Below are 18,004 nucleotides of genomic sequence, written 5' to 3' on the forward strand. Positions count from 1 at the left end.
TTCTGCTCCTTGGCAGGATGGTGTCTGCCACATAACAACAACAACAAGACCTAGTAGACAAGTACAATAACTTTGAATAAGGCCTGATGAATGGTGAACAGGATCCCAAAGTCAGATCAGCAGAGGAAAGACTGTAGATGGATGTGACACTGTAAACAAGTATTTGAATGGATAAGACAAAAAACAGGGCAATGCCCTTGTACTAAAACGCAAGAGATTTGAACAGATCCACAAAACAGATATAGAATAGAGATCGGTAAAGCTATTAAGAAGGCAGCCATGAAAAGGTGGACTCCAGAAAGTGCCCAGTGCCTACAGGTATAATGCAGCCATCTCTGATTTGAAAGTCAGGAATCATAGACAGCAAGTTGTCAGATACAGCTGAAACTCTATTGGGCTTAAACCACATTAGTTATAGGACACTCATTCTTCTTTTGAAAATAGATCCTGCCTTTAATATACTTTCCTTTTTTAATTTTTTTATCATTGTGGTTTGGGTGAAAATTACAGAGCAAATTAGTTGCCCATTCCACAGTTTATACATATTTTGCTCCATGACATCAGTTGTAATAAAATAAATGTAATAGAACTCTTCCACTTCCTCCCTGGATTCCCTTCCTTCCTTGCTGTCCTTCCTGCCTTTTGAGTATCATTCTTGGGCAAATTCTGCCCCTTTGGTCTCATACTGCTAATTTTTGTGAGTAGTATTTTCCTCATAAGTTCTATTGTTTACTTTATAGATCTGTTCATCTGAAAGTTGATCCCTGGGCCTGGGTTCAGTTGCAGGTTTGAAGATCCTTTTCAACGTGGTCCTTAATAATAGTTGGGCATCTTCCAGTTCTTCTGGACTCAGGCTACTGGAAGCTGAGACTCACTGGTCTATTAGTTCTCTGGACAATTTTTTTCCTTGTTTCTGATTTTCTTCAGTGTCCTTTGTTCCAGATGGTGCGAGACCAACAGTTGCATCTTAGATATCCATTCATAAGTTTTGGCAACTACTCAGTATAGCACAGCATTGTCTTTGTGTACTCTGTCAATTGACCTAAATATTTTTTGAGACTATGGTTCAAAGCCCTCAAACCCAATGTCGCAGTTCAGTTCCTCTACGCATTTGATTATGGTTATGAAGTTTTCATATCTTTGTCCCCTGTGTTGTTGTTGTTAAGTGTTGTCAAATAGGTTCCCACCCATAACAACCCTGTGCAGGGTTTCTGAGGAGTGGCTGGTGAGCTTGAACTGCCACCTTGTGGTTCAAACCAACTTCACAGTCCAGCGTATTAACTCACATTGCCACACCAGGACTCCATATATAGTATGGGATAGTTTCATGCACACACACACACACACACACACACACACACACGTATAGGAAGGGAGTGCAGTGGCTCTGCAAGAGTGCTTGTATATGAGCGTGGTAACTCCACATGATAAACACTGGACTATAAACCAAAAGGTCACTGGTTTGAACCTGCCAGCTTCTCTTTAGGAGAATATGAGGTTTGGGGCTCCCGCAGAGATTTACAGCCTCAGAAACCTTATACTGGGTCACTCAAAATGTGAAAAGATCTGGAGTCACAAAACCAAAAAGGAATAACAAGAAAAAATTCAAGACTCAACTTTCATTATTGAAGGATTCTCTGGGCAAATTATTGAACACTGCAGAAAGCATCAAAAGAAGATGGAGGGAATACACAGAGTCACTGTACCAAAAGGAAATGGTTGATGTTCAACTGTTTCCAGAGGTAGCATATGATCAAAAGCCAATGCTACTGAAGGAAGAAGTCCAAGGTGCATTGAAGGAATTGGCAAAGAACAAGGCATCAGGAATTAATGGAATAAAAATTGAAATCTTTCAAGAAAGTGAGGTGACACAGGAGGCATTCACTCATCTCTGCCAAGAAATCTGGAGGGCAACTATCTGGCCGACTGATTGTAACAGTTCCATATTTGTGCCCATTCCAAAGAGAGGTGACCCAATGGAATGTGGAAATCATCGGACAGTATTTTTGATATTCCATGTGAGTTAAGTTTTACTAAACGGAATACAGAAATGGCTGCAAGCATACATTGACAGAGTTTCAAGCCGGATTCAGATGAGATTGTGGAATGAGGGATATCATTGTTGATGTCCCATGGATCTTGGCTGAAAGCAGAGAATATCAGAAAGATGTCCACCTGTGCTTTATTGACTATGCAAAGGCTTTCGATTGTGTGGCTCATGACAAGCTATGGACAAAATTGTGAAGTGTGAGTATTCCAGAACACTTAATTGTGCTCATGAGGAATCTGTACCTGCGACCCTAAAAGACAGAGTAAAACTGCCCCAAAGGGCTTCCAAACCTGTAAGCTTTATGCAAGCCAGTCGTCTTATCTTTCTCCTACAGAGCAGCTGGTAGGTTCAAAACTTTCTCAATCAGCAGCCAAGAACTTTAACCAGTATGTCTCGACACCTTCCCTTTATGCATATACTGGTTGGGGGGAAAAAATCTTAATAAATGTATTCATGTGAGTGCCACACACGTTTATCCTCATATAATACCCATAGGAATAAGATTCTTATTTACTCAAGCCATCAGTTTTAGCCATCAGCTGGATTTAAAAAGTTTTTGACAACTAGATGCACTTCTGGAATGAAAAAGTCTTTGAATGTAAACATTAGTAAGCCATACTAGTGAGATTAGTTTCTACACTGACAGTTCACAGACATAAATGTGAGATGGAGGTCACTTGTTCACTCCATCATTTACTCTGTATCTCATTCATTAATTCAATTAATATTTATTAGATTCTTATGTAAGGTGACCAGGTTGCACCATTTTGCCCAATACTTTCAAGGGCTTAGAATTGATAGTACTATAATCTAGAAAGTTTCTCAGTATAGGGCAAACCAGGGTGGTAGGCAACTCTATTTTATAACAGGACTTTCAAAATTATTCTTAAAACAGTTGAAGCTTACCATAAGAGGCTCATCTTATAAGAAATCAGAAAATGTAAACTAATACAACTGAGCACTCCTCCTCTCTCCACAGCCTGAGCATGGCCACATTACCTGGGTGACGCTAAAGATACTACATATACTTTGAATAAGTTCTTCTTAAGAATATGAGTTATGGCCTCACCTGATTGATGAAAAATCCCGTAGCAGTGGGTGAGAGAGCTCCCGCTATGTTTTCAGAGATTTCTGATATTCCCTTAAGAAAGCCAATGTACCTATGATAGAGAGAGAAGGAGGGACATTATCCTGTGAACTAAGGGCTCATCTCAACTAGATTGTTGCAGCTCTGTGCTTATCACAGGGATGCCTGGAGTTGTGCTGCCCGTGGGAAAAAACTGAATGACACAGACTGAGTAGTTATCAATATAATCTTTTTATTTTTTAATCAATATAAACTCGTGTGGAGTCTGAGACTTCCAAAATACACCTTATACCAACTTGTCAACATTATTCATAAAAAATGAACAGGTTGTTAGTTTTCACCAGTTTATACGATCACTTGATTTTTTTTTTGTTTGATTTATTGAGCCTGATTTTGCAGTCTTGTTTTGTGCAGAAAAGGCCTGTATTGAATGGGATGATGGCTCCCCTGATATCTCCCAGGTATCTGCACTACCTGAAGACGAAGCTTGCTCTGTGTGACTGAAGAAACTTAGGGTGCTGCATGTAGAAATCTCAATCATCTTTGAGACATCCTGCTATAAAGTGTCCTTTCTATTATCAAAGCCCCGACATGCACATATTATGTGGGTCTCAAGAGTCCTGTCAATCATCCAACCCAGTGTGACTGCTACATTCCTCAACAGAGAGAGTTTGGGGGCAATCTCGGCCAGTTGAACTGTGATCATGATGTTGAGATGTTAGAAGTCCCTGACCACTCTTGGTTTTACCTGGGGAAACTCAGTGATGATTTGGGTGTAGGTCTGCTTATGGCTTTTCCTGTGACGTGTTGCATATGTCATACCTCACCTGTGTGTTAGAGCAAGTTTAGGGCTCCTTGAACTGAACTGAGATTCTTTGAGAATGAGGCAAAGGGGTTCCTATCGAGGAGCAATATCCAAGAAATTAACAATGACTCCTGGGCAGCACAAGCTGCTAATGGCAGAAGACAGCACCAAGAAGGTCGCCAAGGAGGTGCTGGTGCTGGATCTGACCCAGTACAGGGACACCATGATCAAGGATGGGAAGATAACTCCTGGCATGAGGAAAGACACAGAGTAAACAGGTGGCTTCTCTGAACATTCAACATCCACCCTTGTAATTGTCCCCTCATTAACTATGGCAGTGAAGAGTTTTCTTACGGTGATATGTCTAAACAATTTTCTGGAAAGAAGAAAATCTGCCAACAGACTTCCGAGGATCATGAAGATAAAGGCAAACATAGAAGGCAGGGAGGACAGAGGCCCACTCTGAGGACCAGAGATGAGGTGAGGTGCAGGCTCTCATCCCCATTTACCATGATCCAGACTGATGCCTGGACTGATTGTCTATGAGTTTTCACTAAATATTCAGTAGGATTATACAGATCATTATTATTGGATTGAATCAATATCACTTAATGCCTGGAGGGAAATATGCAAAGGAGCCTTGGTGTGGCGCTGTAGATTAAGCATTTAGCAGCAAAGTCGGTTTGAACTGCAAGGTCGGAAGTTCAAACTCACCAGCCGCTTTTTGGAAGCCCTATACAGGATCACTATGAGTTGACACTTAACAGCAACATAATACTAACAACAACAAAAAAAAAAACTCAAGCTCATTTTATAATGACATTAATGTAAAATAAAACTAGAGGAATACATTTTCATAGGGAAAATTCAAAATGTTTTATGCAGGTTCTGTGATACGGCTGTAGGGAGATGAGTTCTCTCAATATTTTTGATGCCTTACCGTTTGGAGTCCTGGTGTGGCACTGTGGGTTAATGAGCCAGACTGCAAAGCTACTTAAACTGCAAGGTTGGCAGTTCAAGCTCACCAGCTGCTCCTTGGAAACTCTATACAGGGTCACTAAGGGTAAGCACTGACCCAAAAAGAGTTTGAGCCACAATGTCGGTGGTTCAAACCCTATACAGGGTTTGACAGCACTTAGCAACAGTTTCGTCATCCTCCATAAGGTTCATTAAGGAGTCCAGGTAGTATAGTGGGTTATGAGCAGGGCTGCTAACCATAAGGTCAGCAGTTTGAATCTACCAGTTGCTCCATGGGAGAGAGATGAGACTATCTGCTCCCTTAAAGATTAACAGCCTCAGAAACCCTATACAGGATCAGTATGAATCAGAAGTAACATGACAGCACGCCACCGCTACCATACAGGGTCACTATGGGGCGGAATTGATTCAATGGTAATGGGTTAGCTGTTTTGTTTGGATTGGTATGGGGTAGAATAAAGAACCCTGGTGGCACAGTGGGTTAAGCATGAGCTTCTAACAGAAAGATCAGTGATTTGAACACACCGGATGCTTTGCTGGGAAAATATGAGGCAAATGACTTCCAAAAAAATTTACGATCTCAGAAAACCTTGGGTGTATTTTTCTTATCTCCTGCACGGTTGCTGAATTGGAATCAACTAATGACAGAGGGATTGGGCTTTTGGTAGGGAGAATTTTAAGGTTTGAATTGTCTTCCAGACAGAAATGTGGAAGTCCTAACTCCTACACTTTGTAAATATGAGTATGTTTTGAAATCAGGCTTTTCTTTAGTTACCTTAAAGAGGTCACAGTGGATCCCAAACCTCCTCCCTCTTGAGTGGCATGTTATAGAATGAGTAAATAGGCATGCAAGGGAAACACACGGGGGAAGACAGATGCCATGTGAAGGTGTGGGTACAAGCAGCCAAGACACAGGGTCACACCTCTGAGTGACAGAAGGAAAGACCCTCTCTGTAAGCAATGCCTCCCATACTGTGCCACAATAAACTATGTTCTTAAATGCCAACCACTTATGGAATGCTTTTGTCATGGAAACACTAGGTAACTGAGACAGGACAATTTGACAATATATATATAAAAAGTTCATACCTTTGACTCACTAACGTGATTGCTGTAAATGCTCAGACATTTACAGCAATCATTTCAGAAATGTAAAAAGACAAATGAACAAGTTTTTCATGTGTGCATTGCTAAAAAAAAAAAAACGTAAAAAACGAAATAGCACTCAGCTAGCAAGTTCTTATGTACTAATACGAAGCCTCTCCAATGTGGTTAAGTGGTAAAAACTAATATATGAAATAAAGCAGAATACAATGTTTTGAGTGAAATAAATTGGGAAAATAAAACTATGCATTCACATTCACATATGCTGTCATTTTTAGAAAGAAACCAAGAACGAACAAAAAACTTGTGTGTTAACTGGTCTCAGTGATCCGAGTAGATTTGGGAATAAGGATGGGAGTAAGTATTTTCAATCTGCCTTTCTAAATATTCCTTAAAATGGCAAAGCCTCTTAGCAGATTAGGTTTCAAGGTGGCACAGGTGGTTTGCATTAGTTACTAATCTAATTGTTGTTGGTTCAAACCCACCTAAGAGTCCTGCAGAAGAAAGGTCTGGTGATAATATTTCCATAAAGACTATAGCCAAGAAAACCCTGTGAGCAGCTCTACTCTCATAGAGTATGGGGTTACAAAGAGTTGAATGGTCAGGATGGCAGTGGGTGGATGTTACTGAGTAATAGATCAGTAATTTCACCTGTGGAACACATTGGTCCACAATAAGCACTGGACTTTGAACCACAAGGTCCTCTGCAGGAGAAAGATGAGGCTTTCTGCTCTCTCTAAGATTTAAAGTCACAGAAACCCTACAGTGTCAGTATGAGTCAGAACCAACCCCAAGGCACTTTAACCAACAAATTGAAATTATATTTAAAAATTACAAGTCAATTTTGGTCTCATTCACAACAGCCAAGCTCAAAGTGTCACTCTCTCAGCCTTACCTTGCTTCTTCTCTGTATATACGGTCCTGATTCTCTGGTTTGGTGCTTCTGGTTTTATTGCCTGCTTCTGGCCATTCTCCTCCTTGGAAAGGACTTCAGCTACTCCTTTCTTGGACTTCTGACCTCAGTACATTCAGTCTACTTGCATTACGACCCTATCTGCTTCTCAGATTCTGACCACTAAGAGAACAGCTTTACTCCAGTATGAGAAAGCTACTATTTAAGTACAAAGGGTGAGAGCGCACAACAGTGATCCAATGGCCTTGTGAATTGTCACTGACAGGTCTCGGTGTCCTAGTGCACTCTTCTCCACTTTATGACATACACCTACTAGGAATTAAAAGGTGTCCCTAAAGCAATGACAGTATCCATTAACCTTGTGAGAATACAGAGAACTGTACACATGTGTACACATTATATTCAAAAACAATGTCAAAATTGTCTCTATCAATGTATGTGGAGTCCTGGTATGGCACTGTGAGTTTATGCACCCGACTGGAAAGTTGCTTTGAACCATAAGGTCGGTAGTTCAGACTTACCAGCTGCTCCTTGGAAACCCTATGTCACCCTTTGGGGGAACAACAAGTCTCATCTTTCTCCCACAGAGCAGCTTGAGCTGCAGACCATGTGGTTCACAATCCAGTGCTATCGTATGTATATATGTATACTACATGTCTGTATATATGTATATGTGTGGGGAGGAGAGAGGAGAGAGAGAGAGAGGCAGACAGACAGAGTACTGGTGTGGCACTGTAGGATAAGCATTGGACTACTAACTGCAAGGTTATTGGTTCAAACCCACCAGCTACTCTTTGAAAACCCAATACAGGAACAATGTGAGTCACAAAAAGAGAAATACTGCATAAGACCATTATTGTAAAAGACTAAGAAAAAGAACCCACCCAAAAGGGGGAAAAACAAAACAAAACTATATACGTAATTGCTGATCACCTGGATGTATGGGATGAGAGGAGGGGAGGGAGGGAGGGAGAGAGGCGAAGATAGAGCACAGGGTAGGGAATAGAGACAGGAGAGCTTGAGTGCTGGGAGGTGGGGCAGGCAATACACAAGAAGGGGGAGGGTAATAGAAGAACGAAGTGAATGGGAGAACACTTAGGCAGGTTCACATGGGCTAAGTGGGACAGAGGTAAATGATGATGTATGCACAACCTTGGAATAACAGGTCTTCAGGATATAGGGATTGAGGCATGATTTGAAAGGGTTAAAGAGGGGACTAATGTTACGATGCTTGGCTGTCTTTTGAATCTTGGTTTCCCTTGCCTACCATTGTGAAATAGACACTTAACAGATGGGGGCGGGAAGGCTTGGGGGAGACAGGAATAGACAGAAACATCACAACAGAAAGCTTGTAAGCCAATATTCAGCCTATAATGGATTGGAATACCTTAAAGGGAGCTATTGTGAGCCTGTCTTCAGCCTATAACTGGTTGGAATACCTTAAAGGGAGCTAGAAATTGCCCAGTGAAAGATACCTCCTGTGGAGCTTGTGCGTTGCATAAGACCATAGGTGGAAACCAAAAGCCCATCCAGAATTGTCTGAGGTGGGAAATTTCTACTGGAAAGGACAAGTAGACCAGCCTGGAGTGGTTTGAAGAACAGAAGATACTTCGTGAAGAAATACCAGCAGAAAAAATCAAAAACATTAATGGCAGTATGATTGATTACTGCAAGAACAAGTAAGCTGTTCATCCAGGAGCCATCAAGGCAAGTGGTCGGGTTCCCTCAGAGCAAACTCCCTTCCAAGACTAAGACTCAAGGGGAATACACAAGCAGGCATGTGGTCTGGTCACCATTGGTCACCGATAAGGGGGAGGGGGGAAAAACAACAATGAAGTTGGGATCTAAGTCCAACCATATTCAATAGACTCCTGTGAACCCAGGAGGAGACCTGGATGGCCAGCAGTCACAGCAAGACCCGGGGATTCCTGGGCCCAGAAGCAGTGACATGGCTAAAGAAGACTAGAGCGGAGAATGAAGCATCCAGCTGATATGAAAGGAGGGGAGATGCACAAGAACACCCATACTCGCAGATAGTACCCACTTGACCTGGCTTCAATGGCTGGATGATCAGAACTTGACTAGAAGAAGAAAGAAGAGGGAAGAAAAAAAAAGAGTAACCTACTACAATTTGATGAACTTTACCAATACTTATGGGTGTAGTAGCTCAAAAAAGGAAATGAATCTTTACAGCAAGGATCATTCCCACCCCTAGGTACACAGGGTTGACAGGGATGGGCTACTTAGACATTGGTTACCCAAAATGGGTAGGGTGGCTATAAAGGCAATAAATGACTGGCTTACAAGCTTTCAAGAGGGAGCCTAGTTCTAGACGGGACAAGGGTAGATAGACCCTCTAGTGAAGGATTTCCAATCTGTTGGGACCAAGCTGGCAAAAGGAAATGGGGATAAGACTCTTGTGGTACAATAGTGAATAATTGCCATCAGGACTGACTGTGAGGGTCGGAAATGTAGAGGTAGATGTTTTCTGACAAAAGGGGGGGAGTGATTGATTTTGTAGTCCAGAAGTGGAGGTCCCTGGGTGAGAAGAACGGAGAGCGTGACCCTACCCAGAGAGGCAGTGACGCCAGACATGGAGACAGAGATGATGACGTGGACAGATGGAGTGACTGGGAATATGGGACTCAGGGAGAGAGAGGGGCTGTGTGCTGACAGCCAGGAGGGTGGGCCTGTGGGGTGTATCCTTTGGTTATTTGATGATGCATGGAGGGGATTGTAATCATTGCAATGAAATGAAATAAGATGAGATGAATATGAAGCTGATGTTCTTCCATGTAAACTCACATAATTCATAATAAAAACTTAAAACAAAACAAAAAATACCCAGAAACACCGGAAGTGGAGGGCATCCTTTGAATTAGGAGATCTCTTAGCATCAAACATCCTCAACACAGGGACAGAAAAGCTGTGAAATCTGAGTAGTGACAGCAGCAGCAGTAGCAGTAGCAGCAGCAGGTCCAAGAGAGCCAGAGGACAAGGCAGGGTGGTGGACTTCCAGGCCCCCAGAGCAAGTGAAGCAGAGTGCCTTTGTGCCAGGAAGCTTGTTTGTGAAGTGGGGTTTCTCTAGGCACTTAATTGAGGGGCTTAATTTGCTGAGTCACAGAGCTAGAGCTGAGTGTCTATGGGCTGAGGCTTATTGAAGAGTGGAGCGCCCTTTGGATATCTGTCAGCAGCCCTAAGTAAACTTTGTAACATTGTTCAAGTAGGGTAGAGGTTAGACCAAGGGACTGAAGGCTTCTCTGAGACACAACTGAGCAGAGACTGTCCTGATTGGAAGAATGTACCCTGAACAATTGTGCTTTGAGTAATTTTGACTCTGAATTGTAACCTGTGAACATCTTTAATAAAGTCCATAAATGTGACTATGGTGTCTGCATTCTTTGTGGCCATTGTAATGAATTATCAAGCCCAGCTGCTATGGAGGGATGGTGATGGTGGTGGTGTGTCGTGGATTCCGTTCCAACTCATAGAGACCCTGCATAGGGTTTCTAAGGCTGTAATCATTACAGAAGCAGAAAATCTCATAGTTCTCCCATAGATCAGTTGTAAGATTTGAATTGCTGATTTCGCTGTTTGCCCACTACACTACCAGGGTAGGTGGAAATATGGTAGGTGGCATTTTTTACATAATCTAATGTCATACAAATTACATTACTTGCATTGTTCATGGGTTATAGTTGTTGTTTTTGTTGTTAAGTGCTGTGGAGTCAATTCCTACTCCATGTATAGGGTTTCCAAGGAGCGGCTGGTGAGTTTGAACAGGCTACCTTGTGGTTCAAACCGACCTTGCAGTCCAGTGCATAAACCCACAGTGCCCCACTAGTACTCCTGGGTCATAGTAGAGTCTCAGTAAATGTTTTTTGCTTAAGTGAATTACGTCTTTTGATAAGATGACCCATTCATTAAAATTGTGTTACAGAAAGAAAGAATCAGAGCATCATTAAATGTCGGGGTCCAGCCTCGACAGGGGGTGGGCTTCACGAAGATGAGATGTCTGGAAGGCGGGAGAAAAAGATTAAAGACAAAAGACACAGACACTCATATTTGATGCAAGCTGACAGACAGAATAGTCCTGCTGCCGAGAATGCATGTAGAACTAACTCTACCTCAGTCTTTTATTTTCACATAGAAGGAAGTAAAAAGGATGGGTGTTCATTACAGAAAAATGTGGTTATTCATTTAAGACAAGTTTTAGTGATTCACAAAAATTCTTAAGACATTTTGAGAACATCATGAATTCTGTGCTAATCTAAGATCATTATCATGTAAAAGTTTAAGCAAGCCATTACAGTTTATACATTGACCTCTAGGTCCTCATGACCCAGGGAAGCTATGTGCAGTTTACTCCAGGCACATGGTTTAATCATAGGTGGGTGAGGTGGGAGACTTCGGAAAATTCAATTGAAAAGTTTAATCAGGTCTTTTCCCAAGAATTTTAATTCTCTTTAAACATGTTGCAAGCAAAGGGTACATATTTTTGTTTTTAGGCAGGGCTACAAAGGTTACAAGTCACTAATCTCGGGGAGGTCAAGGACAAAGCTCAACCTTCCCAGGAATGTAAGATCTTTTTCTCTATATTCCTTTATCCTGTTCCAGGTTCCACATCTAGATACTACAACACTTATTACTATTACATTTCTGTATTTCTTCCGGAGGGAGGAAAGCGTTTGAGTCAAGCTGATTATACCCGGGGGCAGCTTAAAGGGGCTGCCATTCTTGTTCTTCATACAAGTTTTTCTATAGTCTACTATTTTATTTTATTCAAACGCCTTGGGCAGGTTTTCTCCTGAATTCTTTTACCTAATTCTTTAGTACTCTTGTTCTTGTTCCTTCTGAGTCATATGAGGAAGCTTTACTGACTCGGTTCTAAGGGGAAGTTCAGTTTTGTAAATGGACATCAAGAGCTTTTATTTTTAGTTAATATCAAACATGACTAAATAATTTGATCAAAAATAGTTTTGACATACTTGCCAGGTGGCCAGAACTTGCCTCCCAGAAAGATTTTGTTCCTAATACCTCATGTTCTGCCAATACCTTCAAAGCAGTGACATTTACAATAGTGTCATTAAAGGAATCATTATTTTCATCATAAGAGACCATTTTCCCAGAAGCTACAATTATCGGAGTTAAGAGCATAAAGGACAAGTACAGAATACACAAAAGTAAAATCAGAAAGAATTACACAGAGGTGGCCGGTCAGTGAGTTCGCCAAAGGCCATGAACCCAGGACGTCAGGGGGTCACTTCCTTGGCCCTCAGGGTCCATGGCTTACAATTCTGAGGGCCTCGGAATTGGATTTTCGTCCATGTGGTCACAGGGCCACAGCTTCTCAGTGCTTTCGTATGCTGTCGCCAGCAATTAAACTCACCAACTCCTTGAATACCTTTAGAGTTTGATTCCAGTAGTTCTAAGAGTCAGCGGTAAGACTTTCTGTTGAATCACTGGGGTGGCTGGGTGGAGTCGTGTTGTTCACCATAGCTGGCATTGGCAATGTTCATACTCGCTTTTTGGCTATAAATTGCAAAATTACAGAGCAACAAGGAGAAGGCCACACTATGTCGGATAGAGCAAAAGCCTAAGATAAGAAGATCCAGAAAGTCTTATAATAAAAATGTTCTTCTCTTACCATTCCTAAGCCCAGAGAAGGAGAAGATTGGTATCTATGAACCAGAAATGCAGGAAATGCTGGTGTTGCTCTGCACATGTTTGGTAAATATGTGTTGCCCTGGGAGGTAAGGGAAGAGGTAGCACAAGTAGAAATTTAAGAATGCATGGGGTTGACTAGAGCAAACTTTTGGGAAAAATTGGGTAGAGTTCAATAGCATTGTTGATGTTAGGTGCTCTTGAGTCCACTGTGAGTCATAGTGACCCTATACATACCATAGTGAAAGTCGGGTCCTGCGCCATCCTCGTGATTGTTTTGTTTGAGCCCATGGTTGCTGCCACTGTGTCAATCACATCATTAGGGGTTTTACTCTTTTTCATTGATCCTTCCTTTACCAAGCATGATGTCCTTCTCTAGGGACTGTTCCCTTCTGACACGTCCAAACTATGAGAGACAAAGTTTGGCCATCATTGCTTCTAAGGAGTATTCTAGATGTACTCATAACAGATTTGTTTGTTCTTTGTCAATCTAAGATATCTTTAACATTCTTCCCCAATACCATAACTCAAATACATCATTTCTTCTGTGGTCTTCCTTATTCATTGTCCCACTTTCACTTGCTTATGAAACTATTGAAAGCACCATGGCTTGGGACTGGCCCACCTTAGTCCTCAAACTAACATCTTTAGTTTGGGACATTTTGAAGAGGTCTTTTACAGCAGATTTGCCTAGTAAAATATGTAGTTTGATTTCTTGACTTGTGGATCCAAATAAAATAATGTCTTGGACAACTTCAGTCTTTTTTGTTTATTATGATGTTATCTATTGGTCCAGTTGTGAGGATTTTTGCTTCCTTTACATTGAGGTGCAATCCATACTGAAGGAAAAGATCTTTAATCTTCATCAGTAAGTAGTTCAATTCTTCTTTGCTTCCAGAAAGCAAGGCTATGCCATCTGCATATTGTAGGTTATTATGAGTCTTCCTCCAATCTTCATGCTACCTTCTTCTTCATATAATCCAGTTTCTCCAATTATTTACTCATACAGATTGAATAAATATGGTTGCATACCTTTTCTGACTTTAAAACACTCAGTATTGTTCTCTTCAAATGACTACCTCTTGGTCTATGTACAGGTTCCTCATGAGCGCAATTAAGTGTTCTGGAATACCCATTATTCTCAATGTTTTCTATAGTTTGCTGTGGTTCACAGAATCAAATGCATTTGCATAATCAATAAAGCACAAATAAACATCTTTTTAGTATTATCTGCTTTCATCCAAGATCCATCTGATATCAGCAATAATATCCCTAGTTCCATGACATCTTGCAAATCCAGCTTGAATTTCTGGCATTCCATGTTGATATACCACTGCAACTGCTTTTTAATTATCTTCAGCAAAATTTTACTTCCATATGAGGTTGTTTAATGATTTCCACATCCTATCAGGTCACCTTTCTTTGGAATGGGAACAAATATGGATCTCTTTTCATCAATTGGCCAGGCAGTTGTCTTCCAAATTTTTTGACACAGACAAGTGAGCACATCCACTGCTATATCTGTTTATTGGAACATTTCCATTTGTGTTCCATCTAATCCTGGAAGCTTGCTTTTTTCTAGTCCCTTCAGAATATCTTGGATTTCTTCCTACAATATCAGTGCATCTTGATAACATATCTCTTGAAATGATTAAACATTGACCAATTTTTTGGTATCATTTCTGTATATATTCTTCCCATTTTCTTTTGATGCTTCCTGCATCATTCAATATTTTCCCCATAGAATCCTTCAATATTGCAATCCAAGGCTCAATTTTTTTTCTGTTAGATAAGCACTGGACTGCTAATTACAAGGTTGGCATTTCAAACCCAACAGTCACTACTTAGAATCCCTCTACAGGGCTGCTCTGAGTCAAAATTGACTCAAAAGGACTTAACAAAAACAACATGGCAGCTCTAGGACTTTCTCATAGGCTGAATCTAGATACCTTAGTTCATCAATAACTGGAGAAGGTTGATGGGTTATCTCTATAGAGAAAACCCACAGGTAATATGTGATGACTATCATGTTTAGTAAGATGGACGGTCAGAGAAAAAGAGGAAGGCCCCCAATGAGATGGATTGGCCAAGTGGCAGCATTGATGGACTCAAATGTGGCAACAGTAGTGAGGTTGGCCCAGGATCGGACATTGTTTCACTCTGCTGTGCATAAGGTCGCTATGAGTCAGTGCCGATTCGATGGCACCTAACAACAATACCACTGCAAGGCATATGTGGGCTCGGCTTCCTCAGAGCTGCCACGGAGCAAAATTACTGGAAATAGCGCTGTTTCCTACTGTGTAGGTTGATTCTATTTATATTTGTGGAATGGATAAATTCTCACCTTTAGTTCTAGCTCCAGCTTCTCCACTTGAAGATTTGTGTCATGAAGTATCTGTAGTATTAGTATATATGATCTATAAATGTGGGATAATTATATTTCTGCTTCATGATGTTGTGATGGAGATTAAATAAATTTATGTAAATTAATATATTTGCTATTAAGAATACTGGACTCTCCTTACATTTCCTATTTGTGGATTGACCTCTTCTTGTTCTTAATAAACTAGACTGTTTTTGTGGGGTTTTTTCCAGTTTCAACAAAGGTTTTTATTTGATCCCTAAAAAGCAAAATTCAGAAAAATAAGTTGCTCACTGAAAGAACAGTTCTATAGTAAACTATTTTAAATCTTCTCCTCTCCCACAGTGTGCTCTTTGATGTCTGGAACATCTCAGAGTGGACAATGCACAGAAATAATCTGTGAAAGGCACATGACACTTGTCCTACTGCTCACACTTCCCTGGCAGTCCAGGGAGTCTTTTCCATAGCTTCCCCATTTTCACAAAAATTTATCACAACTTTTTTCCTTTATTTAAAGATCCCTCTTCCTGCTTTCCCCATTTCACTCACCTACTTGGAGAAGTGCAGAGTTGAAAAAGTTTCTCCCCAGTTATGGCCAAAACACTGAATTCTGATGAATAGCCAGGCTACTCCAAGTTCTTGAGTTATACACTAAGATACTTACAGAGGAAATTGAACCTCAAGTTCTGTTGCTCCCCAAAATGGGTAACAGAAAAGAAGATTTCATTAAGATAGTTACAAACTTGAGAGTCAACCTATCATGAAGTTAAGCCAGGTTTGATCATAAACCTTGCAGAGACCCAATCAGATCTGAGGCCCAAATCCATATGCCAAAGAGAGAGCCAGAAGAATGTTGAGATATATGAGTGGAAAGTAATGCTGGTGAAGGCACAGAGTCAAGAATCCCGAGCAATGTTTAGTGCCATTTTCATTTAATAAGGCAGTACTACAACAACCTAAAGACCTTGGCTGTGATCACACCAGGATGTTTATATGGGATTGATGCATGATTGGTGGCTGGCATTTCCTGGCTCACTATACTAAGCGAGCAGCTCCAGCACCAAATTCCCGGAAAGACTTAAGGCTACGGAGTGTAGCAGAGGTATTTCTTGCCAAATGGGAGCTCTTTGGTGAAGACTCCTTTAGGGAAAATTCTTTTGGTTTCCTCTTCAGGGATGGTTGGAAGGACCATCACACTGTCTCCATCCTTCCAGTCAACTGGGGTGGCAACCCTCTTTTCTGATGTCAGTTGAGAGAGATGACTACTCTGAGAATTTCATCAAAGTTCCTTCCAGTGGTAGCTGGATACAGGATAGACAGCTTCAGTTTCTTGTCAGGACCAAAAACAAACACCACTCGAGCCGTCACAGGCATGCCCTTTTCGTCTTTCTCTGCTGGGTCCAGCATGCCCAAGAGGATAGCAAGGTCCTGATTCTTATCATCAATGATGGGAAAAGGCATTTTTTCTGTGCGTGCCTCACCATTGTATGCATTGATATCCTTGCTCCAAGTAAGATGGTCTTCAACACTGTCTATTGAAAGGGCAATCAACTTAACATTCCTCTTGGCAAATTCTGGTGCCAGCTTTGCAGCTCTGCCAAGCTCCGTGGTGCACACTGGGGTAAAGTCCCGAGGGTGGGAGAAGAGAATGCCCCATGAGTCTCCCAGATAGTCGTGAAAACGGATGCGGCCGACCGTGCTATTGACCTCGAAGTTGGGGGCCTCATCCCCAAGAAGCAGACCTCCGGGCATGGAGGCAACGGTGACGTGGACGGTGACGTGGCGCAGCTGCAGCAACGTCTAGTCAGCTGATTGTGTCACTAGACTGTTTTTAATGAATTACATGATTTCATTTGCTTTATAGCTAGTGAGAATTCTTAACACTAGTAACCATAAGAGATTATTGTATCACACTAAAAGACAAATCAGGAGTTCTGGTGTGACGCTGTGGGTTAATGCACCAGACTGCAAGCCGTTTGAACTGCAAGGTCGGTGGTTCAAGCTCACCAGCTGTTACTCAGCTGGGTTGGAAGCAACTCGATGGCACTTAACAGCAACAACAAAAGGCAAATCAAGGCGACATAGATTCCAGTGTAAACTAGGACAAGATGCTTGTGAATGACTTTACCTCTCTTGGAGTTCTGCACTTGAGATATGTGTAAATTATCACGACTGTACACCATGGAAGGGATCACACTGGTAGGTTCTGGATAGAGTGGGAGAAAAAATGTTCAACAAAACTAAAAATCACAAACAGAGGAGACTTACTGAGCTGATAGACAGTGGAAACCCAGGACTGTGGCCCTTAATTATCCTTCAATCCTTGGCCTGAACTCAAGCTCTTGGCTCAAATTCCAGCCAAACAATAGACAGGACTATAAGGTGAACAATAACATCAGGGAGGTATATACTCTTTATAGTAACAACAATAAGATCAAAAGGTAATCATTTTCCAGTAATAGGGCTCAGAAGGTAGGAAGGGATAGGAAAGGTAGATGAATAAAAATGGGAAAAGGGAAGAAGTTGGAATGATGCTGATACATTGTGGAGATGGGAATCAATGTGATGAAATAAAATAAGAATTGATCAGTGGAAAAACAATGTTCTCAGTAAACTTTCATTCAAACATTATTAAAAGGTTGTTTTTGTTTTCTTTTAATTACCATCATTGGAAATGTCTCCTTTTGTGGTGCTGGCCTCAGCTACAGTAGACATTTTGATACTTTATTCTCAGGGACTAGCATTTACCTACTAAAAGAAAATGGTGTAAGAGAAAGCAATCATAATGGAGATAGAAGTGCCCTGTATCTTATAGATAATGTGACAATCCTTTTAAATGAAAGAAAAGGAAAAAAAAAAAAAAAAGCTTGATGAGAAATGTGCTAGATTAAGGTTCATAGACCTAGTCAGCCATCCTGGTTCTAGAAATTACTATTTGGTCCTGTCACAGTTACACTGGGTCTTGTGTCTAAATGAGAGACATGGCTTGTATTGTTATATTCTTCAACTGGAATCAGGACCAACTAAATGATAAAACTTAG

The 18,004-nt window shown here is 41.1% G+C and overlaps 2 pseudogenes; both read right to left on the reverse strand.

The window, feature by feature from the left end:
- Positions 1 to 3,107: 3,107 nt before the first annotated feature.
- Positions 3,108 to 17,678, reverse strand: LOC102831173 (annotated as a pseudogene).
- LOC102828489 lies at positions 16,048 to 16,715 on the reverse strand (annotated as a pseudogene).
- Positions 17,679 to 18,004: the final 326 nt, after the last annotated feature.

Source organism: Chrysochloris asiatica, unplaced genomic scaffold (genome assembly GCF_000296735.1).
Source record: "Chrysochloris asiatica unplaced genomic scaffold, ChrAsi1.0 scaffold00213, whole genome shotgun sequence".
Classification (NCBI taxonomy): domain Eukaryota; kingdom Metazoa; phylum Chordata; class Mammalia; order Afrosoricida; family Chrysochloridae; genus Chrysochloris; species Chrysochloris asiatica.